Source organism: Anolis carolinensis, chromosome 3 (assembly GCF_035594765.1).
Source record: "Anolis carolinensis isolate JA03-04 chromosome 3, rAnoCar3.1.pri, whole genome shotgun sequence".
Taxonomy (NCBI): Eukaryota; Metazoa; Chordata; class Lepidosauria; order Squamata; family Dactyloidae; genus Anolis; species Anolis carolinensis.
The window spans coordinates 98,273,566-98,301,198 of NC_085843.1; the positions used below are offsets into that span (position 1 = coordinate 98,273,566).

The window sequence follows — 27,633 nt, forward strand, 5'->3', positions numbered from 1 at the left end:
ACTTGAGCGAGGCTAGGGAGTAACTTGAAACAGGGCTTGATACAAGGCAACGAGGAACGAGGAGCAAGAACAAGATCCGTGGAATACTTGGCAAAATCCGGAAAACAAGGCAAGGCAGAGTCCTGGAAAACAAGGCTGAGTCCTAGGAAGCAAGGCAAGGTCCGTGGAGGTAAACAAGGCTGGAACGGGAACGTAGGCTTGGAAACAGGGACGAAGGCTTAGAAGCGGAGTAGCGCTGTCCACACACAACCTACTCCAGTTGCTGACGAATTGACTCCGCAAGATCCCTCCGTGGGCAAAACACCTAAATAGGGTCTAGTTTTCCCACCAGAGAGCAGTTCCCTGGAGAACCAGAAACGAAAGCTATTCTCTGAGTCCAGATGCATGACTCCTTAAAGTTTCCCATGGAAAGCAGGCTTAATCAGCTGAATGCTTAGCAGCTATCCTAGCACTCCTGCGAGACGCCTGTTGAACTCCCCTCTGTTGTTTACAAAAAGCATGGCGAGAAAACGTAGGAGATTTTGGCTCGGGGCTTGTTTGACAGACTTCTGGAAGACAAATCTCTTGCAGGTGCAAGGTTTCCAAATCTGGCTGGGAAAGTTCCAATTCTGGCGGGAACGGTGAAAAACCCAAGTTTTCCTCCTCATCTGGCACCACAGTGCCAGGAATGGGACTACATTGCCCATGGGTCATCACAATACCTTTATGATGGAAGATGAAGGCCATGAGTTCCTGAGACAGGATGCAATGTGCATGCTGTGGTTGCAAGAAGGGCATGTCATGTCTTTACCAGATCTAGCTCTGTAATGTCCCTCAGAAATCCTCAGCTGTACATTTAATTAAGACATGTAGTAGCTCCCTTGACAGCTATTAAAAAACAACAACTGTGTGTAGCAATGTCACACCAATGACGGGAATAAGCAAGCTGTTCAAAGATCAAGAAGTGGGAAGACACATGCCCTATTCATTTGTGAGCTACCAAATAAATCTGTTCTGTATTTGGATTTTTACTACTATGCGCTTTAAAAATCCATGCAGGTCAAATATCATAAGGCCAAATGTCATAGGTGATAAATAAAGTCTTTTCAAGTCATGAAGAGCAGCCATTAGATTAAAGAGAAGCTATCCAAGCAGGGATAGTAATCTCCTTCAGTTCTACTGTGATACTTTCTGGCTAACAGCACGTAATCTTTTGTCTTTAAGGCCTAGGTATCAATTCTTCAGGAGTTAAACTATCAGAACATTCCACGGCGTTAGGGCAGTCACCAGTTAGGGAGGTATTAAATGCAGCCTCCACTTATATATTTTTAATTTTCATTCTGCAAATCTTTCATTAAAATGGCAAACTTCTTCTAAAAAGATGTATGAGTTTTGCACTTTAATTTGACCCCTCATGCTTAATTCTATATGCCCTAAAGCATTAGCCACATGCCGGGCTGGAGATTGGTGCTGCAATATATAGCCAATGCCCACGGCAGAGATGTTTGCATAATTCAGATGTCTTGCCTACTGCTCCTGACAATGATCCACTCCTCTGAGCCATATGGAGAATTTTATTAAACAGCCCATGGGAATGATAGCCAATTCCGTTTGGGAAGAAAATTATTTAATTATCACCCAATACGACAGTCCAAGCTTAAGCATGATAATATTTTTTTTCCGTGTCAGGAGCAACTTGAGTCACTTCTGGAGTGAGAGAATTGGCTGTCTGCAAGGACGTTCCCCAGGGGACACCCAGATGTTTTTGATATTTTTACCATCCTTGTGGGAGGCTTCTCTCATGTCCCCGCATGGAGCTGATAGAGGGAGCTCATCCGCACTCTCCCCGGGTGGGATTCGAACCTGGCAGCTTTCAGGTCAGCAACCCAACCTTCAAGTCACTTAGTCCACTATGCCATCGGGGGCTCAGCATGATAATGGAAGTCCATCCATGAAAGCAGACCATGGAGAATCTTAAAGACTGTTTCTACTAATCTTCCTTCCCCCAAAACACATCTCTAATCAAGAGAACAAGTCAAATACATTGGAATAAGGGTACTGTATTGAGAATTTCAAGATACAATATTAATAGTTCCCAACCAATATGAAAACATATTTGACATAAAGTAACCCATTTTATGATTTATTTACTTCATTTTTACCCTGCCTTTCTCAACCCCAGAGGGGGACTCAAGATGGCTTGCAGATCTGGCAAAAATTCAATGCCACACAGGTAAGCAATAAAAAACATCTCAACAAAATATAAACCATCTAAATATATAAGCAATTAAAACACATATAAATCATTTAACAGATTAAAACCATATAAAATGCCAAGCCATGATCTCAACCTAATGCAAATCAAAGGTTTATGGTACATAATAGTATGCAATAAATACTGTTTGTCATTAGATGAAAAACCTATCTGCCTGATGTGTTCACCCCTTCTGTTTTTTAAATCCATATTCCTTCTCAGCACTTTGACCTTGCTATAACCTCTGGAAAACAGAGTGACTCTTCTCCTGATGACATCTGTGGAGCTTTGCCATTTCAAGCACATTACAGTGTTACTATATGCATTGATTTGCTGCCATAACACCCCTTACTCTTGTTTCAAATCCTTCACAGTTGGAGAAGACTCCAACCCTAAGATTAGCACTTACGTTCCTTTAAATGGTTAATGTTTTGCCCAAGTTTCCAGGAGCAAAACCAAGCAAGATTGTTGCAATGAAAAATATTGGCATAGAAACCTCAATTAGATTCCAGAAAGAATAATATAACTAATAATTCAAACATGATTCAGCAAATAAACAGGATTTATCTACGTGCAGCTAAGTATTTGCTTAATTAAATTATGAAAATATGATCATCTGAAATAACAGTGTATTCACACTGCATACTTACTGCAGTTTGATTGCACTAATGTTTGTTTATAGTTCATTCTCATGGAATCATGTCATCTCACTTTGGGAAGGAGCCAAAAGCCTCTCCTAGTGGTTCCCTCAACCAGCATCACTAGAGCTCCTCATCAGAGAATACTCAGGACGTCATGAAACTACAAATCTCAAGATCTCACAAGATGAAACTAAACTGGTAGCAAAGTCCTATAACTGTGTAGTGTAATCCTAATTTGGCATATTTTCCCCTCTTATTCTTTCGATATTGTTGAAACTGTAAATTGCATGTAGCAAACTTACGCATTTGGTAAGGGACAGGATGGGTGGGAAGGGCCCTGATTTTCTCAGAATTCTTGGCCAATGTAATTTATTTAATTTATTTAAGATATTTCTAAATTGACTCATAACCCATAGGAGCTCCTGAGGAGGTGAAAAAAATAAGACCAAAATAAAAACAATCAAAATGTTAGAAATATACAAACATTTAAAAAACAGATTACAAAAGTATCTTAAAAATTAAAAGCAGACTAAGGGATATAAAATACAATTTTGAAAGGGTTCAAGCAGAACAATCTCAAACATTAAATACCAAGCAGATCAATACTGTTTTGGCTGCCTATCAGAAGCTCAAAAGAAATGGAGCCAGCTTAATTTCCTTGGATTGCGAGTTCCATAGAAGGGATGCTGCTGCAGAGAAAGTCCTTCCTAACTTCATGAGGTATTGGAATATGCAACCTAAGCAATTACTCTAGGAATGTACATCTTGTATTCCTCAGAAGATACTGAAATTCAGCCTGAAGCTGCACACAGACTCATACCATAGCAATAAACAAATAAATCATTGTATTAAGAAAAAGAGTTATCAATCATTAAACAGAAGGAAAGTTGCTAAAAAAAAGTTTTTAATCCAGACTTCAAGATAAAGCAGAGAAGAATTTTGTAGCAACTTGAAGAACAGAAAGAATTATTCTAGCACATCTCACTAGGCACATGGATTATATAAATAAGTAAAACTTTTAAGTCTTTATGGTGCAATAAAACCCTTTATTTCTGTAGTAGACTAACATAGCTATCTGCTGTCTTTCCCCTAATCCTTTACATATTCCAAAAGAGCTGTTTTTATGAGCTCCAAAATGTTGTTAATGGTGGCACAACGTAGCTTAGTCAAGAACCAACACGATGCATAGCTAAACAAGCCAATTTCTTATATCTACTCAACATAAAAATCAATACACAAGTCATTTGTTAATTCCATAGCTTCTACAAGATGATTTACCCACTCACACTTTACTTCTCTTTTTTCTTGTTTAGTCATTGTTCTGGAAAACCATTTTAGCTATAATTGTGTAGAACTTGCAAAAAGCATAAAGCTGAAATACTTTTATCTTAAGTGCTTGTCCACATCCAAATCCTCCCGGCTTCTACTTACAAGTTCAAATAAAAACAGGTCGAGTAAGAAGCAAGCCCCACTGAATTCCATAGGACGTGATTCTCATTTGCCTCTCTATTTCATAAATGTTATCACTGCAAGTTTTCTGAAATAATATTCAAAATTTGGTAAATATCAAAACATGCCTTTGTTCAAAGATTTCAGTTTCTGAGTAGCAACCATTGCACAATTGCCATTTATTCTGGGCAGAAAATTATTTGATCACAATGAAGGCAATACACATGATCTCCAACCCTATTACTGCCCCATCTCAATCATACTTAATGAAACCATTTGCTGAGGTAGATTCCTCCAATATCCTTTCACATTTCTTTCAAGAAACAATTAAGGCAAGCCCTTTCCTTCTTCCTATTCCTATCCTTGTGCACCCTTATTGAGATAGAGGATTTGGCACTAGAGGAATATAATGTTTTATTATGACTTCCTAGAATTGACGAAGCCTGAAGAATCTTCCATGTCTTGGAGTCTCTCTTAGCATATTTCTAAAAGCATCGCTACTATATTTTTTAGACAGGGAAAATATCTATAATAATTGATGTACTAAGTAATGGGGTTGTGTGCTTGCAATAATGCTACTAAATCCTATGAAATCAGAGAGGACTAATGTCACAGAAGACTCACATAGAAAATAAACTCTGAGCGCATCTGCATAGTAGAATTAATGCAGTTTGACACACTACAGTTATGGCTCAATGCTATGGAATCCTAGGAATTGTAGTTTGGTAGGGCACCAGCAGTCTTTGGTAGAAAAGACTAAATACTTTGTTAAACTACACCTCCCATGATGTTGCACTTACTTAGGAGTATAGTTCTTTGAAGACAGATTGATTTGTGAGTAAAATTGGTTGAACTATGACAGGGAAGAAAGGAAGGCAGGATCAAGGTGTGGTGGAGCTGAGCAGCCGCAGGAGAAAGATGTTCAAATCCCCATACGTTTTGAAATAATCAGCTGGAATGTCTGACTGTCAGCACCTAGCCTTTTTTCTTTTAAAAAAAGAGCATGCATCAACACCTCCCCATGTGTGCATGTACCTGCCCCTGACAAGTCACTCACATGATTTATGCAAAAGTAATTGAGGTTAAATTACTTGCTACCTATAAATCTTTACATCTGATTCCAACTTTGCAACCTAGAAATGACTTGAAGCAAACAAAGCCATATGTCACTTAACAACACTTTGCCAGCTGGGCCTAATTAGGGTCATTTTTATATTCATGAGGAGAAATTTCAGTCCACTATCCCTGGGCCTTTCATCTAGGATAAATGCCCTGCCATTTTTATGACATCAGCAACCTATTGACTAGCAACATGGTCTGTGTTGCGGGTACTTTTTTCTTGAAGGGAGAGACAATGTGGTACATTTAATTTATCCTTCGTGTTCTTTCAAAGCAAAAGAAAGTGACATGTTACAAATCTGACTTTTTAAATACTAAATGTCCAGTTCAGACACAATGCTAGACCATACATGAATGAACTGCAGCTTAAGGATTATACATACATCCACAATGGAAGAGCAGCTTAGGGCATGTTTAGCCCGGAGAGGACAAGAGGAGATATGATAATCATATTTTAATATCTGAAAGAATGCCATACTGAGGAGAGAACCAGCTTGTTTTCTGCTGCTCCAGAGATTAAGACTCAGAGTGGGTTTGAACTTCAGGAAAAAAGATTCCACTTAAGAACATCCTAACAATAAGAGCTGTTTGAGAATGGAATTTGCTGTCTGGGAGTGTGATGAGTCTCCTTCTCTGGGGATTTCTAAACAGAGGCTGAATGGCTATCAGTTGGGGGTGCTTTGGTTGTGTATTCCTGCATAGCAGGGAGTTGGATGGATGGCTCTTGTGGTCTCTTCCATGTCTATGTTTCTACAATTCTACCCTAAACCCTTTTATGCATGGCAGAAAGTAGTCAATGAAATACAGCACACCATTACATCTCAGCTTAGGAAACTGTAGTTTATTGTTGCTGTTGTTGTTGCTGCTGCTGTTGTTGTGTGCCTTCAAGTAATTTCTGACTTCTTCTAGCTAAGGTTTAAACCCAGTTCCTTTGAACTAACCATATCTAAAACATGTTCCCTTAGCTGAGAAATAGGGTCAAAGTATAGTGGATATAACATGCGCAAAACAACGGTGGATAATAAAGGACAAAGATCATGTGAGCAGAGGTTTATTGTGGTTTGTTCGTGTAAAGCACAATCCAGCAAATGTTGGTTGCAAGCAAGGCGAGAAAGCAACAACTTTGAACTGTTACTTCTAGCAGCTGAGAGCAGGAAAGGAAGATTCCATTATCTCCAATCTCTGATCAGAGATAACAGTGGGGAATCCTCATTATCATCACTGTCGAGTGCTCTAAGAGCATCGGGATGCCCTTACTGAGAAAGGGGAGGGCAAAAAAAAAAAAGAGAGAGAGATTCTCTGATGGCTAATCTTGAGCAGATTGGTCTAATATTTAACTCAATCATGTCTGAAAAAAGCATAATACTGCATCTCCTTAACTCATTTGATTAACTTTTATTCATGCTAAATTTATATTTCATTTCTATCTAAAAAACACATATTGCAGATCTACTGTTTTAATCCATTTATATAATCTTCTAATCCAAAAAATTATCATTTTAAAATATACTTTATGAACCACTATGCCTCTCAAAGTTCACACTTATGAAATAGACTTTTAACTATTTTATTAAATCATAAAGCTTTACCTTTTGTTGCAGAGCCCCCAGTGGCGCAATGGGTTAAACCCTTGTGCCGGCAGTACTGCTGACTGAAAGGTCGGCAGTTTGAATCCGGGGAGTGGGATGAGCTCCTGTCTGTCAGTTCTAGCTCCCCATGTGGGAACATGAGAGAAGCCTCCCACAGGATGGTAAAGCATCAAACATCCGGGCGTCCCCTGGGCAACATCCTTGCAGACGGCCAGTTCTCTTACACCAGAAGCGACTTGCTCCTGACATGAAAAAAACCCTTTTGTTGCTTGGCAAATGTTTTTCCATATTTATTTTTAACTGGCCATAATACCTAGCTATGGCTATCTCAGCGAAGCCCCTAGTGGAGACCTGTACTTATCACAGACAGTACTATAAAACAGAGGCAATATGAACAAAATATCAAGGACATTAGAGGGAAAAAACAGAAAGTGGCTTTTCCTCCCAAATTAATCCAGTAAAAAGCTTTTTCTCTCATCTCTAAATAATAATAATAACAACAACAATAATAAACTTTATTTTTGTACCCTGCCTCCATCTCCCTGAAGGAACTCGGGGCGGCTAACATGGGGCCAAGCCCAGGTAATTACAATAAACAAAATAAAATACATACATAACACACATCATCAACAAGTAAAAATCAAATCAAAATAAAAACACAATCATACACAGTAATAGTAAAATGATAAAAGTGGCATAATAGAACATAATCTATAAACAGAACAAGGATTAAACAAGAGCAAATTGGGATATATATATATATATACATATCTTATACCTTTCTGGATCCAATATGACTGCCAATCCCTCCCCTGTTAGAAGCCACAATTTTTTTCATTTCATGGGAAAAGAGGAAGCCCCTATCTACACATCTGACAATCCCAACTCAAAACAAGCATCTTTCTTTTTTAAAAAAAATGCCTGAAGAAAGCATTGAAAATAGGACCATACCATTCATCAGCAGTAGATGGTTTCATAGAGAGAAAGGAAGGAAAACCAAAGGTCAATTGGAAGAATGTCCAAAAATAGTCTCCCTTCTTAAAAGAGTATTTATTTATTTAGCCGAAAAAAGAAAGTAATATAAAGTAATGTAAAATAACAGCACATGAATGAACAAGTTGTAGGTTAATAAAACATGGTCAGATCCATGTTTATATTTCTACAATGAACAGTTAACAAAGTAGCATAATAATCAGTAAGAAATCTTCAATGAAATATTTATGCATAGTCCAACAATCAAGATGATAGCACATCTTCAAAATAAGAGATACCAACAGAAAAACAAAAACAGAAATATTCTAGATAGTAGTCATTTATCTGGATGAGGCAGCATTCCACCTAACGTTACAAGCAAAATTTTGCTTATGGTTAGATTTTGTCTAAATCCCCAGGCCTCTGACCTGCAACTACTTCCCCAAATTAAGCTCTGTAAGAAGTTTAGCAGAGGAAGGTCTATGCACCCATAAATCTGCACTTGACCCTTGTCCCTGTCGTCCTTCATCGTTTACACACCACGTCACCCCTGTCCAAAACCCACTCCTGGGACCTCTGCAATTGAAGCACAAAGTAGCAGCTGTTTGGCAACAGTTCTAACCCTAAACAGCAAATGCAATGAGATTTCATTTCACTAAACACATAGACCTCCTCCAGTGCAGAGTGAAACAATGGCCTCTCTATTATTGGGGGGGGGGGGCTCATTTTAGGGGCAAAATGGACATGAAGACAAATGCTTTTGTTAAAACTCAAACAAGTCTACAAGACTATGATAAACAGATGCTGGAATAAGCTTGCATGTTGCAGATAGATATAGATATAAAGGGACTGAAAAAATTAATGGCATTGCTATAAACTGACCGGTGACTTGAAGGCACACCTTGAGATCTGATGATAGAGAGAAAGGTAGGATAAAAATAAAGTAAATAAATATAATCTCACAACTCCACAACCTCTGAGGATGCCTGCCACAGATGTGGGTGAAACATCAGGCGAGAATGCTTCTGGAACATGGCCATACAGCCCGGAAAACTTACGGCAACCCAAATATAATCTTGACTATACAAGGCCTGTTCTCCTGCCCTCCTCCTCCAAGGCCACACAGTTCTTGGTGCTCCCTCTTTATTTTCTCTGATATTTCCTCCCATCAATGGTTTTCCCAGAAGGAGAGAATGATGCTTGCAAGGCCCAGCAACACACACAGATGTTTCAAATTTGGATAATGTGACTTTAATGTTTATATTAGGTGTTTTAATTCTATGCTTTCATATCTAAATGCTGTTTATATTTTATGTTTAGTGGTCTTACTGATTGTAATGCATAGTTCTATGTTTTCGTTTAGATTTATGCTTCAGTTTTATATGTATGTTGGGTATTGAATTTTGCCATTATTATGTTGTAAGCCACTTTGAATCCCCACCCCCTCGCCCCCCGGGGTGAGAAAGGTAAAGATTTTTCCCTGACATTAAGTCTAGCCATGTCCAACTCTGGGGAGTGGTGCTCATCTCCATTTCTAAGCTGAAGAGCTGATGTTGTCTATAGACACCTCCAAGGTTATGTGGATGACATGACTGCATGGGGCACTATTACCTTCCTGGCGTAGTGGTACTTATTGATCTACTCACAATTACATGTTTTTAACTGCTAGGTTGGCAGAAGTTAGGGCTAACAGCGGGAGCTCACCCTGCCCCCTGGATTCAATCCGCCAACCTTTCGGTCAGCAAGTTCAGCAGCTCAACGGTTTAACCTGCTGTGCCATGGGGGGGGGGCAAGGGGTGAGAAAAGCGGTATATAAATACAATAAATAAATAAATTTCAGGACTGCAACCTAAAGTCACAAGTCATGTCGAAGACCCCCATGGCATGAGCTCTTGCCCAGTTCTTCGCCTCCAGTGATTGAGGCAACTTTGGGGCCAGCCCTGGAAAGTGACTTGGACCCTTCAGAGCGCAATGCTCCCCTCCGCATGGCTCAAGCATCCCTGGAAAGCCTCCATCCCTGCCTCCTCCTCCTCCTCCTCCTCCTCCTCCTCCTCCTGAGTGCAGCCAAACCCATCAGCTGGCAAAATGGATGCTAGGCACACACAGAGCCTCATCATGGGGACAAACGGGGGAGCAGACAAACCTTAGAGGGGGAGAACCCACCTTCTGTCCTTTTCCCTCTTCATCATGGGGGCCCTTCTACACAGCCATGTATCCCAGTTCAAAGCAGATAATGTGGGATTTTATTCAACTGTGTGGAAGGGGCTCCGGTTTCATCATGCAGTGATCGTACAGGAGTGACACTGCTTTGTGCCTGGTGGGATTCCGTCTCCCATCAAAAATACTGCGTGGCTGCTTCCCTGTGTCTCTCTCTCTCCTTCCCTTCCCCATATTCCTGACGAAGCATCCTTGGAGAGAGGCAGAGGAGGCAGAGATGGAGGCGAGGCCAGGGACAGCAGGTTGCTCCAGGCCTCGGGAGGAGGAGGAGGAGGAGGAGCAGTGATCCGAGGGCCAGCACCTGAGCTGCTCTCCTTCCAAGGCCTGGAGCAACCTGCCTCCCTCCAGGTCCAGCCCCGCCTGAGTCCCAGAGGAGGCCACCAAGCCCCCGCTTCCCTCCTCCTCCCGCTCTCCTCCTCCCTCCAAAGGCAGGCGACGGGGCCAGGGACGGAGGGACGGAGGGAGGGCGGGGACACCCTGCTGCTCCTGTGCATCTCCCCTGGCCACCAAACCCCGCACAGCCCTCGCCTCCCCACCCCAGAGCGCGCTTCCCCGCTCCTTTTTACCTCCGTCCCCCTTTTTCGGGCGCCCGGCGTTGCTTTAGCTGCGCTTCATGGAAACCAACAGCAATAGCCCAGCCGCTTATTCTTCCTCTTCTTCCTCCTCTTCCTCTGGCCTTCCTTTCCCCCCAGCGCCCCGCGTCCGTATCCCTGCCAGGCTCTCCAAGGGATAAGGCGCAATGCCCTGCCCTTAATCCGCCTCTTGACGTCTAGCGCCTCGGTTAGACCTGGACTGACTGACTGTCTCTCTCTCTCTCTCGTGAAAACCCAAAAAGGGGGGGGGGGCGCTGAGGGCTGGGGGCGGGGCCCTGGAGAGAACCCGCCCCCCGATTTGGAGCGGCGAAAGCGCATGCCCGCCAGGCAGCCACTGGCAGGGAGACGGACCTGGCACGCGCCACCGGCTCCTCCGGCGCGCGGCGGCGCAAATAGCAAGTCCTCTTCTCCGTCCTCCCTCCCTCCCTCCCCAGGCGTAGATGGGGTTGGAGGGAAAAGGGCGTCCTCAGCCAGGATGGAGTGGCCTAGAGGGGGAAAGGGAGCACGTCGCAGGGGTTTCTCCTCCCAGGATTAGGGAGCTGTTTGGCATTGTACTGTAGGAAGGCCGGGCTCCTAGGACAATGGCAAGGTGTCAAGCGGGTTTGCAATAGCCCACAAGGAAAATCTGTAGCTGGAAATGATCCTAAAGACTGAAATATAAAGAATGTATTTATAGGGTTTGCTATATGTGTGTGTGTAACCCTCGGTGGTGCAGCAGATTAAATCGTTGAGCTGCTGAACTTGCTGACCGAAAGGTCACCGGTTCAAATTCGGGGAGTGGAGTGAGCTCCCGCTGTTAGCCCCAGCTTCTGCCAACCTAGCAGTTCAAAAACATGCAGATGTGAGTAGATCAGTAGGTACCGCTCCGGCGGAAAGGTAATCACGCGCCATGTAGTTATGCTGGCCACATGACCTTGAAGGTGTCTACGGACAACACCGGCTCTTCAGCTTAGAAATGGAGATGAGCACTAACCCCCAGAGTCGGACACGACTAGACTAAACCTTTACCTTCACCTTTACCTAGCCATTTATTTATAGTATTTGCCATTTGTGTGGGTATAGAGAATTATCAAATACAGGAAGTCTCCAAGCTACAGACACCTGACTTATCAACGACTCATAGTCTTTTTATCATGTCTGAAGCAACTTGAGAATATACTGCAAGTCGCTTCTAGTGTGAGAGAATTGGCCATCTACAGAGATGTTGCCCAGGGACACAACTAGACTAAACCTTTACTTTCACCTTTACCTAGCCATTTATTTATAGGGTTTGCCATTTGTGTGTGTATAGAGAATTACCAAATACAGGAAGTCTCCAAGCTACAGACACCTGACTTATCAACGACTCATAGTCTTTTTATCATGTCTGAAGCAACTTGAGAATATACTGCAAGTCACTTCTACTGTAAGAGAATTGGCCGTCTACAGAGATGTTGCCCAGGGGACGCCCAGATATGTTACCATCCTGCTGGGAGGCTTATCTCATGACCTCACAAGCTAGAGCTGACAGACAGGTGCTCACTGTGAGGGTTTGTAAATGCCGATTGGCTGCTGTCTCTAGCTTGGTGCTGAGGCAAACGGTTTTAACTGCGGGTTGTTGTATGTCTTTCGGGCTGTGTGGCCATGTTCCAGAAGCATTCTCTCCTGACGTTTCGCCCACATCTATGGCAGGCATCCTCAGAGGTTTTAACTGCCACTTTAATCTCAGAGAGGGAGGAGAGCAGCTGACTAGAAATTGGTCAGGAAGGAAATGGCTGCCATACACTTTAAAGCCTGACTATTTATGAGGAAAATGAGGCATATTTAAAGGCTGTTTAAAGGGACTGTTTATTCCCTATATTCTCTGTGTGACTTCAGAAAGACTGATGTATATATTGTTGGCCTGCTTGATCTTTTGAACTGAAGTAAAGATACTGTTACTTGTTACACAAGCCTGAGTGGCATTTTATTATACTGCAGGGTTTATCTTGATTCAGAAACTGTGGTAAAGCTTCTATTTATTTATTTCTACAACCTTCAACTGTGAGAGAATTGGCCGTCTACAGAGATGTTGCCCAGGGGACACCCAAATGTGTTACCATCCTGCTGGGAGTCTTCTCTCATGTCCACACAAGCTAGAGCTGACAGATGGGTGCTCACCCCATCTTGCAGATTCCAACCAGCAATCTTCAGGTCAGCAGTCCAGCCAGCACAAGAGTTTAACCCATTGCACCACTGGGACTCCAACTCATAGTTAAGAATGGGGATGAGAAAACAGGAAGTGAAAGAAATCTATCCCTCTAAAGGGAAATTCGCTCATGAAATAGTTATTATCATGGGGAAAAGGGGTCTCTACTGAAGCTTTAGCACCCCTCCTTGTTTACACAACAAGCCAAATTTTTCAAAATCCAATTGTCAAAGGAACAGTGAGGTGAAATCTTCTGAACAGAGGCAAAGGCAGCAAAACACATATTTCTGAAATTACACTTCAAAATGTACCTTGTTCCAACTTACAAACTAATTCAACTTAAGAACAAACCTACAGTATCGTTTGTAACTCAGGGACTGCCTGTATACTGAATACCAAATATACCAAATATTGGGAATTGGTTATGTGCCAGTTTCCTATATTTGGGGATAATTCTGTGGAAGTCTCAGTAGAGAAGACATTGTCAGCAAACTCCGCAGTGTGTGGAGGTTCCTAGATTGCTAGTTCAAGAAATCACCATATGAAAATGTGTCTTTAAATCAGACCTTTCCAAACATTTCATGTTGGTGACACACCTTTTAGACATGCATCATTTTGTGACAAACTCATTCAATTTTACTAGCAAACCAGAGAGTAAGCCAACCCTTTATAAGAGATCCGGACACATACATAAATTGTAATAACAAAATCTATGAGGCCACAACATATCTCATGAAAACCTTTCATTTATATTTTTAAATATATAATTGTTGATTATTTTAAATAGAGTCAGAAATTTTTCATTAAGTTCATGCAACACACACACACACACACACACTACAGCCAACATATTAATACGTCGCAATACACAATTTTGAAAGATCTGGTATAAATGCTGAGCACCACTTATCCAAAATGCTTCGGACCAGGAGTATGTTAGATTTGGGATTTGTATTATTTTTGAACAAGAAGCGATTTCCTGCTTCTTGGCAGGGGGTTGGACTGGATGGCCCATGAGGTCTCTTCCAACTCTACTATTCTATGATTCTATGATTCTACCTGTATCTGCAAACAGATATTCCAAAATTAGATGCAAGTCTAACCATGAAATTCATTTGCTTCACATACACATTATACACTTAGGCTGAAGATAATTTTATACAATATTCCTAATAATTTAGTGCATGAAACAAAAGTTTATGTTTACTCAGCCAGCAGAGAACAAAATTTCCACTATCTTGGCCGCCTGTGTGGACAATACTCAGATTTTGGAGTATTCTGGATTTCATGTTCAACAGTTAGATTTCAGGTTGTATGACATTTGATGTGATGCTCATAGCACTAACTATGTGACTCTCAGCTGTCAGTTTCCAGCTGTTTGGGGCAATGAAACTGCTCAGGTTATTAGTTATTAGTCCAGACTTTAAAAGAACCATCTAAGGTGTTATTTTGGGGATAGGGTTCAACCCTGGGCAGTTTTAAAAGTTTAGATTAAAACTCTGAGAGGACTCACTGCCCCACTGAGATGGTGGCCAGCAGCTGCCATGGATGACTCCAAAAAATGGAACTTCAAACAATAGTTTGTACTTAAATTGTGAGTTTGAGTTATATCTGCATAGACAAACCTCTGGAAGTCAGTACAGCAAATGAATGAGCATATAGAAAACTAAAGCAGGCAAATAGCGTTATACATTATTGTTTGCTTGACTCTATGGAAACTTAAACCACAGTTGAATCTAAGCCAGGGCTTGTGCAAATGATTTGATGCAATTTCTGATTTGAGCCGCTATGTTCCTGGCTGATTTCATAATATTTTAAGGCTTTAGGCCAAGTCAGCATAGCTGAAGAGATAAGAGATTTCTTCCAGCTTTCCCAGAATTCTACTCTTTTAATGAAGTCATAGAAGTAGAACAGAAAAAAGATTGGGGTAAGAGGGTTCCAAGAATACACATAACACAGCAGTATCAGGAATGATATATAGATTTGACTGTGTTCTTTCAGGAATGTATGAGTACTGCATCTGCTATGCACACATTGGTCTGAATGTTGTTTAGTACAGGAAATCCAAGCAGTGGTCTGAACACCTTGACCTTTAAGGGAGGGGAGTAATTGTCTGTTGCTCTTGTAAGAATATGTGAGCCCTTATTCTTATTATTACAATGAGCTGCAACAAATTACCATATAAGAACTGCGACTTCAGTTTTCTAAGCATGTGGTAAGTTACAGGGTCACTGCTCCACTAAATACCTTAAACCGCTGCCCATAAAGAAAGTAAACCTAACACACACTTGAATTATGCCAGAAATAATCAAATCTAGCTGTGGCCTGGGGGACTGTGACCTTAATTTAAAATCAATCAAAAAGCCTTTCATTGACGGCAGCTGGTTGCCCTGCTCACATGTCTAACAGTGATGTTCTCACAATTTCATTAAAAAGTTGGGTGGAAAGCTTGTATGTCAGTTTACATCTCTTGGGTAAAGTAAGATATGGTCTCCTGCTTTGGCTATGTGGTGAAGAGTCGTATTACTGCCACAGTGAGTATGACTACTACTAAACCACTGGTACATAGTGATCTATCAGAGCTTGGAAATAGCTGGTTACAAATAATGTTACTTATAATGATAGTTTTAAAAAAAGCAATGGCAGATTTTTGTCTATGTGTTTTGTTTTGTATTGTATTGTACAGGGTTGTAAGAATACAATGAGTAGCCTGATGTGTGTGTTATTATATTGTATTTAATCAGTGTATTTATACTCCACATTGTTCTCAAAAGGCATCTTCCAAAATATATTATCACTATTCTGATTTGATTTCAAAAATGAATAACATTTTTTGTGTTTTTAAAAAGTAAATTCGGTATGGAAGATTTGAAGCTATTTTTCTATTTTATCTTACTGATGTTCTAGCTGCATTTATTACCTGTGGTGACCCAACAGCAAACCTATCACAGGGTTTTCTTGGCAAGCTTTGTTCAGAAGAGGTTTGGCATCTTCTAAGGCTGAGAGAGCATGACTTGCCCAAGGTCATCCATTGGGTTTCATGGGCTGAGTGGGGATTTGATCTCTGGTGTCCAAAGTCATAGTCCAAAGCTCAGGCCACCACACCAAGCTGACAGCTTCTATCCTTTGTCCTTAAGTATTTATTAGTTTACCTAGGAATTCTGAGTATTTGTATTACACTAATTGTAGATTAGATTTTTTAGAATCACATAAAATAAGCTCTCTTACTACAAGTTACACTCATTATCAAATAAATTTATCCTTTTGTTGGGTAAACACATGCAAAGTTAGCCACATATTTCTAAAAACAACCCACGACAGACATAACAGTCCCATCTGTTCTTGACTGGCATTTCGGGATACTGTTTAAAAGATCCTCCTGTCTAATTCTACACATGCATATCTGTCTAATTCTATACATGCATTTTATATATGTGTTAGGATCCAAGCTTAGTCACACTTAAACAATACCCAATTAATCTTTACCAAATTCCTGTAATTTTAGATGGCCTACCATAGCCTTCCCCAACTGGCAGCCTCCACATAATTGAACTGCAATTGGCATAATTCCATTGTGTGATCAGTGAACACATTTTATGGGATATGTGGAAGCTGTTCCCTTGAGACATCTGTAGGATGTCAAACTAGTCTTTAGTCTCCTTGGCATTAACAGTGGGGATGTCTGTAAAGAATATGACATTTTAAAAGCATTTCGCACTAAGGAATGTGACCCCCCCCCCCATATTAATGAACTGCTGTGATTATTCGTTACTGTTGGCCAGGCTGGGAATTATAGGACCATAGGTTCATCAGCCGTGTTTTGAACTACAGTCAGCCCTCCAAATTCTCTGGGATTAGGGACACAAGACCCCCTCCCCGTGAAAAACCATGAAGTAAGCAATAGCTATATTTTTACCTGAGAATTTGGCTGAAATTCCTATCTGGGATTTTCTAGGACTTTCAGCACAACTCTGTTGTCAATTTCCACTTCTGGTAGTCTGAAAAATGGGTTGTTCTCTATGCTGTTGAAATGCTGTTTGAAGAGTCACTTCGCTGTTTCCTAAGTTTCAAGATTTGGTCCTAAATATTTACATATATTATTCCATATGTGCCTATAAACATATCTTTCATCCTTTTTGGAGTGTTGTTATAATAACATCTAGATCAGGGAAGACCATTTATAACCAAAGTTCACACATTGTCCTGGTTTTCATAATTTCCCCATAATGCAATTAAGTGTTTCCAATACCAGCACAGCTTTAATAGACACTGTGGTAAAGGAAAAGACCTCTTGAAAGACCAGGAGATGTGTCCTTTCCTTTTTCATGAGACTGAACAGAATTTTTTGGATTACTTGGAGGGACAAATTTCAGATACACCTACATAGATCTTAGACCCCTTCCACACAACTGTATAAAATCCACATTGAACTGGATTATATTGTAGTATGGTCTCAGATAATCCAAAGCAAATACTGTGGATTATCTGCCTTGATATTCTGGGTTATTTGGCTGTGTGGTAGGAGCCCTAAGTCTCCTATTTATTAGTCTATGGCCTTATGTGTCACAGAACCAAGTCTCCCCAAGTTTCCCCATTAACTTACCTTGTAAGTAGCACGCACGCACGCACACACATTTTCTATGTTATTGGAGAGAGGGAGCACCAGCAGAAATATCCCCAGCTATTTTCCTATAGCATTTCATACTATGGTTGCCAGGAATTCCCAGGAAGTACCCCTCGGTGGCGCAGCAGGTTAAACCACTGAGCTACTGAACTTGCTAACCGAAAGGTTGGCGGTTCAAATCTGGGGAGCAGGGTGAGCTCCCACTGTTAGCCCCAGTTTCTGCCAACCTATCAGTTTGAAAACATGTAAGTGTGGCTCTTCAGCTTAGAAATGGAGATGAGCACCATCCCCCAGAGTCAGACACCCTGTCCCCATGAATCTTCCCCGCTTTCCAACAGCATGAAAATTGCTATGGGAGATCTGTGCTGCTCATAAGATGGGTTGGTGAGGGGTTTGTTGTACAGTTGTAACAAAATTCGAACCTCCATAGTGACAACAAAAATATTAGTTGTTTAAATATGGGGAAGTATATTGGAAAAGGTGAGGTATAGGAAGATAACGATTGGCCTGCTGTGATTTATGATGACATCATCTGATTTACATAATCATAATTCAACAGAAAGAATCTTCCTTATATCTGAATATTGAAGAAAGCAATATATGTTGCTTCAGATATTTCACAATTATGCTGCACAGAAATTCATAAATTGTTGAGGGGTTTGCTTGTTGCAGTTTTTGGTAAAGAAATAAAATAGTTGATGATATATGGCAACTTGTAGTGAAAAGGCCAGGAATGTCTTCATTGTATGTTTTACATGCTGCTAACAACTGCAAAGCTATGAACATATTTTAAGCAACTATTCTGATCATGCAGATGTTCATATGCATTAATAATATGCAGAGATTATATTTAACACTTCAGATGTTGTTGATTTTCTCATGACCTTTTGTGTTAAGCAAGCTGTTTCTGTAAATTGTTCACACATGACATTACACTTCTGTTACATGTTGACATCCTTAAATAAAGCACCATCTAGAATAATATGACTAGACAGTCCTAAAAAATAACACTTTTGTTACATGTTGACATCCTTAAATAGAGCACCATTTAGAATTACATATATTAATATACACTCCTAAAAAAATTAGATAGAAAAAAGAAGCTAAGTAAACAGTCTTGGGTGAAAAAATCAGAAAGCTGGACAGCTCGCATCAATAAGCAGTCCAGGAGACAGATTTGCAGCTGATGGCTGTCAAATAGCCAGTAGAGAAGCCAGCTGTAGTTTTAATGAGTAGAGTCATCAGCTCAGATGCTTTATCTAATATTCATAGCACGCAACACACACACATTTTAGGGGGCTGTTGTGGGCAGTACTCAAGCAGCAGACTGCATATGCCAGGATGGAAGCTTTCTTTGCCAGCAAGGAATATAGTCTCTGGAACGGGATTCGGATTCCAATTTATGTGTCAACTGGCCTGCCTGCAGCAATTGCAAGCCACCCTGCATGGATGAGAGAACGTGTGCTCAGGTGTTCTTTGTGAACAGAGATGCTGTAGCAAATTTGTTACTTATTTAAACTGTTTACTGAAGTGAAGAATAAGAAATAAAAAGCAATTTAATTGTCTCTTGGGAGAGCAAGTTTATTTGCAAATGCAGTAACTCATGGAACTGGGCAGTTTAGGAAGCTGTGTTTAAAGGCCAGAGAATTGTCAGCTGTTGTGGAAGGGGGGATGTGTGAACTATGGTACTTGTACCAACAACGTGTTTTCAATGCCCTCTTTAGTCTCTCATTCCTCTCATAACTGATATGTTTCCAGCACTGATTTCTAAACATTTATATTTTCTGATTCTTGATTTTAAAGTCTCCTTACAAATTGCTGGGAGAAATTTAGAAATGAGACCACTCTTCTATAATATTTGTATCTTAGGCACACCATCACAATTAGAATTAGTATTTTACAAGATACTAAGATCAGGCTTTCCTAATTATACAGTTTTTCAAGAATTATGTGGGCGAAACGTCAGGAGAGAATACTTCTAGAACATGGCCATACAGCCTGGAAAACATACAACAACCCAATTATGGTTTAGTTGCTTGATAGCTTGTAAGCTCTCAGACATTTCAGCCACTAATAGCTTTTTTTCTCCACTGACACCCTTTCTGTTTTCTGTATGCAGTCCTAGTAAATGTCAATTACTAAATGCTGTGTGGCACAATAGTATGCTATGTTTATATGGTGAAAAGGTATAAGTATCACAAAGGGCTCCACTTCACACAAATCAACTAACAAGTATAAAAAGCTTTCTGGTGTTCTCATGAAAATATTTTTTCTTGCTTTGTCTGATTGCATTTGGCCTCTAACACCAATGTATACAATTGCAGGATATTTGTATTTAAAGTAGGAGTGAAAATTGTACAGCCTTCCAGATGTTGTTGGACTTTCAGTATTCCTGACCACTGGCTTTGCTAGCTAGTCTTGTTGGGAATTTCAGTTCAACATCTAATTTCTTGATCCAAATCTTGTTTATTCAACCATATTTAAAATCTGAAAGAGGACAACCATAACATAATAACATAAAACAGTGTTGTCAAATTAGCAAAACATGGACTTTGACCTTTTTTCTTATTGAAACAACAGAAAAACATGATAAGTGGAACCAGAGTGTATCCTTTCAATATAAATATGCAGTATATTGGAGAAAAGTATTTGAGAATGGTATTTTAGCATACATGTCATTCTTCACAAACTGAAATCCAGTCAACATCAAAAACTAGGCAATCCACGTTGATGGTGTCTGTCTTGGATGTGTCATCTTGCATGAAGAGAATTCTTGATCCTTGTTTAGCATTTGGGATCTCTTCCTGAGCTTTCAGATAACTGTGACTTTAGGGTAATGTGTATTAATAATTAAGATGCACCTATAACTATCTTTAGAATAATTTCTTTAATTACAATGTTTTCTACTTCTAAAATCAAACAGCCATGTAAGAGATTAAGCTAATTATAATTCAGCCTTAGTCAGGGGCATAGACTAAAAGAAAGCCATGGAAATTCAGAAAGAAAGGAAACAGAATGCTATTGAAATCTATGAGTTGAACCCAGGTTCTGTTTTCCATAGGTGGAAGTGTTTTGCTCAGCAAAAGTGCCTCTGCATGATATAAAACAACTCAGCCTCCTTTCGCCCTATTCAGGAGATTGCCTCTTCTTTCTTTATAGCCGTTTCAGAGAAATGAAGGAGCTGCTATGGGGAAAAGGGGCAGGATATCCCCCTTTTGTCGGCCAGTTGTGAAATCCTAAATCGTGATCCAGTTGGTATTATCCAGATTGTTAAATCCAGTGAGAATTCTGTTATTGAAAGGTGGATATGGATTGTACCCATGTTAATTTCCAGTATAACAGTACTTCTGGCCTATTGAACGGAGTGTGACTTACTTGTGATGAAAAGTGCCCATGAGAAGACTCAGAACTGAAACTGTCTCTGCTTTATGTTTAGGATAGTTATTTCTTGGTAATCATTTTTTCTAACAATGTTTTTGTACTTGGTGCTTTATTGGAATAAATGAGTCAAATATTCAAATTATCCATGTAATTTAATGTAAGTTTCATTTCACACTCTATATTTGTATTAACCCGTCAGTTTATCATTTTTCCATTCCTATATATATATAAATCATTCTAAACTAATGCTTGAAATCTCAGAGTATGCTGGCACTAGTCTACATATCTGACAGCTCCCACAATCAGTCCTGTCTCCCGATGAGTAATATTATTTGCGCCTGGCAGCTAATGTCATGGTGATGGCACATGACATTATATTATGATGCAAATACAGAGTGATCCAAATAGCCTATAATATATCAAACTCATAATGTATGTAAAAATCCTCCCAGTGGCACATGATATAAATAAATTTGTTATGACCAAAATGATATACAATTTAAATGTCAGATTCCTGAAAAACTGAGGTTAGAAGATGGCGATCTTTTGAGTGGTGTTCTGAATTTCCCCAACCATTTTGTATATATGTGAATTTATTACAATGTTGCATTATAATACATAGCCAACCCCCCCCCCCCCAAAAAAAGAAAGAGTATTTATTGCATTGACATTATGATGGCAATCCACCTACAACTTATTCTAAATTCTCATTCAGTCCTGCATGATTAATCAATATGTGGATTCTAATCTTTGTAATTACAAATGCCATTTACCAACATGATGGATTGGATCTAATCAAGGAAGACTTTGACAACAAACAAGAAAAAGGCTGAAAGTGAACTCTTTCTTTTATAAATTATATTGTGTTCCACTTATATAGTACATGTTTATTACTGACATCTGCTTACATAAGAAGACACAGTAGGAAGCACAGGGGTCCCACTAACAATAAAACAAAGGCGTTTGGAAAATGATATGACCATGATGGGTGGTATAGTGATGTTAGTGTCACATCATTTATCGTGTCAGATGGAATGTTCCCTGGATAATCATAAAACCTATCAACTTCATCCATACTGTAATAATTACTGCTGCAGTTTCCGCTGATACAAAATACTAGGTAATCTGGAAGGAAGTGGGGAGGGAAATTAATATGGCTAGAATGTGTAAAATCTGTGTGGTTATGCATATGCATTAAATGATGTAGCACCATCTTTTCAGCTTGGATAAATGTTTGCATAGTGGTAGGTTAAAAAGCCTGTGAGTGCTGCAGGAGGAAAGTTAGTGATGGCAACTTGATAGACAGAATTTATGGTTTCCATTTCTCACTCGCTTCCATAGCAGTAGGCAAACACAGTACAGCACATTTAGCCATTGGTACTGTTACTGTGATAGGAAACAACCGGAATCACGTAATGTTGGCCACCTGTTTCTGATTGGACTGCAGCAGTTAGATACAGCTTCTAAGGGCCCTTCCAGACAGGCCCTATATCCCAGGATCTGACCACATGTCAGACCCCTGGCTGCTGGGCACCAATAACCGTACACGGAGGCCAATCTCTATCTAATATCTTTATTAAGGAAATATTAAAAAGCAATAAAAACAAGTGAAGAATATAGTTCAGGAGCAGACCTTTCAAATGAGGTCAAATATAGTCCAAAAATGTATTGTCCAATAAATGATATTAGAGTTCAAAGTTTTAATCCACTTGACCGAAACACACACTTTTGCCAAGCAATAGTGTGGGGAAATGTCAGAGTCTTAGAGTCCAATGAAGCTTGACAACAAGGCTGGAAATAAACTTGGTTCTTGGCTAGGTCCGTGACTAGAAACAAGGCAAAACGTGAAGCATGGAGCAGGGTCCGTGGTTAAACAGCAAGGCAAGGCAAAGGCTTGAAAGCTTGATCCGGGAAGCAAGGAACTGGGGTTACGAAGTCCACACACGATCTCTCTCCTGAAGCTGATCAATTGACTCCGCAAAGAATCTCCCGCGCCAAACACCTATATTGGGTCTCGTTTTCCCGCCAACAAGTCTCTTTTCCTAGAGAACAAGAAGCGAAACCCAACTCTGTCCAGATGCAAGACTCCTTAATTTCCCAAGGGAAGCAGGCCTAATCAGTCTGTTGTTTGGCAGCGATCCGTAAACTCCTCCGTTGGGCCTCTCTAACTCCTCTGTCTCTAGAATAAGATTCCTTCCTGGGAAACGGAGGGGAGTTCTGCCCAAGGCCTGTTTTACTGAATTCTTGAGGGCAAACATCAACATCCGGCAGGTGAAGAGACTCCAGCTCTTGTTGAACCGGCGAAAACCCCATGTTTTCATCTTCATCTGCCACAATAGTACTAGGAACAGGACTACAAGGCCCATGAGGCATCACACCACAGGTTTTCTGTTTTTCCCAGATTATCTGGCAGTGTGGATTCATATAATCCAGTTGAAAGCAATGTTTCAACTTTGTATTGTATCTATTCTTGTATGAAATGCATATGAACTGCTTTATAGAAATGTATCAAAATGTAGTTTACAAGCAGCCACCCCTCCATGACCCTGCTGAAATAATCCACTGAGAATGGAAAAATTGGGCAAATCCCTCTGGCTATTTCCCAAGACAGATAATCTTCAGATTTATTGTGTGTATGGAAAGAAATGTGATCTCCCTCACCAGCCAGATTAGCTCAAAATGTCTGTGCAATTCACCTCAGGCTGAATGCCTACTGCTCCCCCTTTCGGGGAGATGTGGTAGGATAGAAATAATAATAATAATAATAATAATAATTATTGAAAAAGCGGCTTAGAGTATGTGCTTTGTTAAGTCTTTTATTGACAGCCAAGCTCTTGATTGCCCAGGATTGGCACCTTTGTCCTTTGAGTCTTGACGCTTTGTTTCCCAAGCTCGATATCTTTGTTTAGCACAGAACTGTAAATCTGAGCTAATCAAAAACTCATCAATATATCATTGGTGTTGTTTCCCCTCAGATTGTGCTCGCCCAGGCATCTCTGCAGGTATTGGTCATTTACCCTGACCAATCTGCAGCCACCATTCTTCCCGCCAAGGGAATCCCTGCCTGGAAGCCATGACATCACCAAATCTTTTAGTCAGTCCCATCACAGATCCTAACCAGTCTCTTTTCTGGGTAATCTGGGAAGGGAGCAGGAGATTTGAATGGCTGTCAGAACTGTATAAGATGTCTTGCATTTCTCCATGTCTTTATGCTTGTTCATTTTGAAGCAAATTGCTGCACTTGCATCTTTTTTGGCCAAATTGTAAAAAACCTCTGTGGCTTGTCTTCAGCCTGGTGAGTTGGTTTTTCTGTCCTGGCCAGGCACAGACTTGTTAACCACAGTCCTAGTTAAATCACGATATGGGAACATCATAGGCATCCTCACCCCACAGGATGCAACAGACTAGTCACCAGATTGGGAATATGGAAATAGAAGCCCTGCATATTTGGAAATCAACATAACAAAACCATGGAATATATGTTTGAGAAAGCATGAATAGGATTGTGCTGCACATATAGATAAGGTGTATGTGAGTTCCCCAAACCTCTCAAAGTAGGTTGTGGCAGCTTTGGGTTAGTAAAATAAATAGCATGAGTTGCTCTTTTGTGGCTTTGCAGTTTAAAGAATGTAGCTTTTGTCCGACATTACTAGAACTTTTGAAAACAAGAAAAAGCCATATCTTGTTATTTTTTCGTGACCTATTTGCCTTCACTATGCATCTTAGAAATCTAAGAGACATTTGGAAGGCCTTTTAAAATAATGGTTCTCACTGTATATTGCCAAAAGGTATAGGGTAGCCTTGCACATTTTTAGTTGCTTTTAGTCTCTTGAATGTGAGCCCTTTCACAAGGGACATAGTATGTTCCATGCAACACACACGCTCTTTGTTCATCACTTAAACCAATCAGAAATATGGTGGTTAAAAGGGGGAATTGGTGCTTACCAACAACAACAACTGGGAACTCAAATCCTTTGGAGGCAAACAATTGAAATAGCCAGAGGAAAACAGCACAGCTTTTGTTTGCATTGCTGGTGTGTTTATTCTGTTGTAAATGGAGCATAAATCTGATCATATAGCCAATGGTCTATTTAAAATAAAAGAACAAACACAACAACAATTAAGTACATTACATTTGTGTTTTCTAAGAACTCAGCAATAAAAACATATAAGCAAAATAAATGTTAACATGAAAAATAGGGTGGGCAAAATCTATGACACTGGTGCAATAGTAATATAGCCACCATGGGCACTCAACTGTGTGTGTCCTTGTTGGAAAAAGTACTACAGAAGTTATAATAAATGCCACATCACAAAGATATCCTGATGGGATACAATGATCCCAAGTCATTGAAGGTTATACAGTCAAATCTAGTACCAAAAGGTTCTTTAACAGATGAGATGTGCCAAAATACACTGGATAAATGTAGTTTTATATGCATGGTAGCTCTTGATATGTATTGAAGTGGATTTTATTATGGTGACAGGTGTTGTTCAATCATCATTATGGCTACTCATCTTTGTAGTTTTTTCTTAATGTATTGTGTTGCGTAGTAATGGCTCTTTGGTTCTCTGGATCACATAAAGCATAAAATTCAGACCTACAATACTGTTTCTGCCAGCTTTTGCCAACATGTTCTACTACAGCACCCATCATCCCCCAAGTAGTGTAGGGCCAGTTATGAAATGTGCTGAACTGGAGAAGACTGGTCTACTACACTGAGTGTTCTATTTTCCCAGCCTCATCCAGGAGATGCCAGGGACTGAATGGGGAGCTCTCCGCTTGCAAAGCCTATGCTCGGCCATTGAGCTACAGGCCCTCCCCATTCTGGAAACTGAAATTAACAAGAGATAATAAGGTGCTGCAGCATGATCATTAGGCAGTAATGACTTGTTTTCCACTGCATATTTAATAATTACAATAAATCATTGTTAGATACTCATGAATATACTCCGTCACGATAAGCCCCTTGGTGTGCACAAATGTTTGCCTTGTTAATGTGGCGAAGTGACTAGAGTGTTCATAATTTGCTCTATGAAACATGGTTGTGTGTTCCTTTACATTTAAAGAGACAAGATAGCTTTGGGCCTGTCCTATTCGCCATTAAAAAAGAATCTAGTACAGTATTTCTCAGAGAACATTATACGTCATTAAGACTCGCCTACTACAGTAGCTCACTTATCCAGCGCTCACTTATCCAACGTTCTGGATTATCCAATGCATTTTTGTAGTCAATGTTTTCAATGCATTGTGATATTTTGGTGCTAAATTCGTAAATACAGTAATTACTACATAGTATTAATGTGTAATGAACTACTTTTTCTGTCAAATTTGTTGTATAACATGATGTTTTGGTGCTTAATTTGTAAAATCATAACCTATTTTGATGTTTAATAGGCGTTTTCTTAATCTCTCCTTATTATCCAACGTTCTGCCAGCCCGTTTATGTTGGATAAGTGAGACTCTACAGTATATGCAAAATTATCTTTATTTTGTCTTCATTTTCACTTTTTACTTCATTCTCACAGCCGCCAACATCTGACACATGAAAATTAAGACACATGTAGCCAGCTTATGAATGGAGAAGTTTACTTCCCCCTCCCTCCCCCGCCCCGAGTCTACTGGTAAGGGAAAGGTTATAGCTCTTAGTCGCCCCTGCTATGCTTAACTGAGAGCAATCTGCTTTTGCACTTTAAACCCCATTTGTAGCCATTGAAATAAGCAAAGGGAAAGGGAAAAATATTAGTAAGCCGGAAAAACCAGGACATCTGAAAAGTAACTGAAAAAGTGCACTGAAAGATAATTAATCAAGACTGTCTATGTCAAATTAGGAGAACTGAGGGTCATGCGTTCTACCTTCCACTCCTACAGAGTCCCACCTAAATTCTCAAATCTTGATGTAGTTTTCCAGGCTGTAAATTAGCAAATGTTATCCTGCTATCTATCTATCTATCTATCTATCTATCTATCTATCTATCTATCTATCTATCTATCTATAATCTATCATCTATCCACATAATAAAAGTGAAAATCTGTATGTGTGTATGTGGCACAGGTGTCCTCTCACACAGACAGCCTCCGGCCTTCACAAACAGGCTATATAGTTCCCAGTGCTGTGGAGCCACCAAGTCTCTCCCTCCCAGGACATTGCAGGTTACAGCAAGCACACCCGTGTTCCTTTCTCTCACCATTTGCATGACTGTGCCCACTACCTCTCTCTTAACCCTTTCCTAGGGCACACAGCAAATGGGAATTGATCAGCGACTGAGCATACTGGAGAATTCACCATGATTTATAGGAGTTGTAGGGACTGGGATGTATAGTTTACCTACAATCCAAGAGCACTTTGAACCGCACCAATGATGGACCTGGAACTAACTTGGCACACAGACCCAACATGGCCAAATTTGCATACTGGCAGGGTTTGGGGGTGATTGACCTTGACATCCAAGAGTTATAGTTCACCCGTATTCAGAGAACACTGAACCCATTTGATGATGTCTGTAGCAAACTTGGCACACAAATTTGACATGGCCAACTGGGAATACTGGTAGACTTGGGAGGTGACTCTGGGAGTTATAGTTCACCTGTATTCCATGTACTCCACAAACAGGTTCGTGTAACATATGACCAAACTGAAACAAGAC

At 40.2% G+C, this 27,633-nt stretch overlaps 1 protein-coding gene and 1 long non-coding RNA gene across 2 annotated transcripts in view; one reads left to right on the forward strand and one right to left on the reverse strand.

Annotated features, from left to right (window-relative positions):
- rai2 (retinoic acid induced 2) overlaps nucleotides 1-11,051 on the reverse strand; it is a 46,438-nt gene extending 35,387 nt beyond the window's left edge. The window contains exon 1 of the mRNA XM_003218900.3: nucleotides 10,787-11,051. The gene's annotated coding sequence lies outside the window, so the exon portion shown is untranslated. The remainder of the gene's footprint in view (nucleotides 1-10,786) is intronic.
- A 189-nt stretch (nucleotides 11,052-11,240) lies between these two features.
- Nucleotides 11,241-27,633, forward strand: part of LOC103278338 (uncharacterized) — a 38,976-nt gene continuing 22,583 nt past the window's right edge. The window contains exon 1 of the long non-coding RNA XR_505968.3: nucleotides 11,241-15,514. This is a non-coding gene — a long non-coding RNA (uncharacterized LOC103278338). The remainder of the gene's footprint in view (nucleotides 15,515-27,633) is intronic.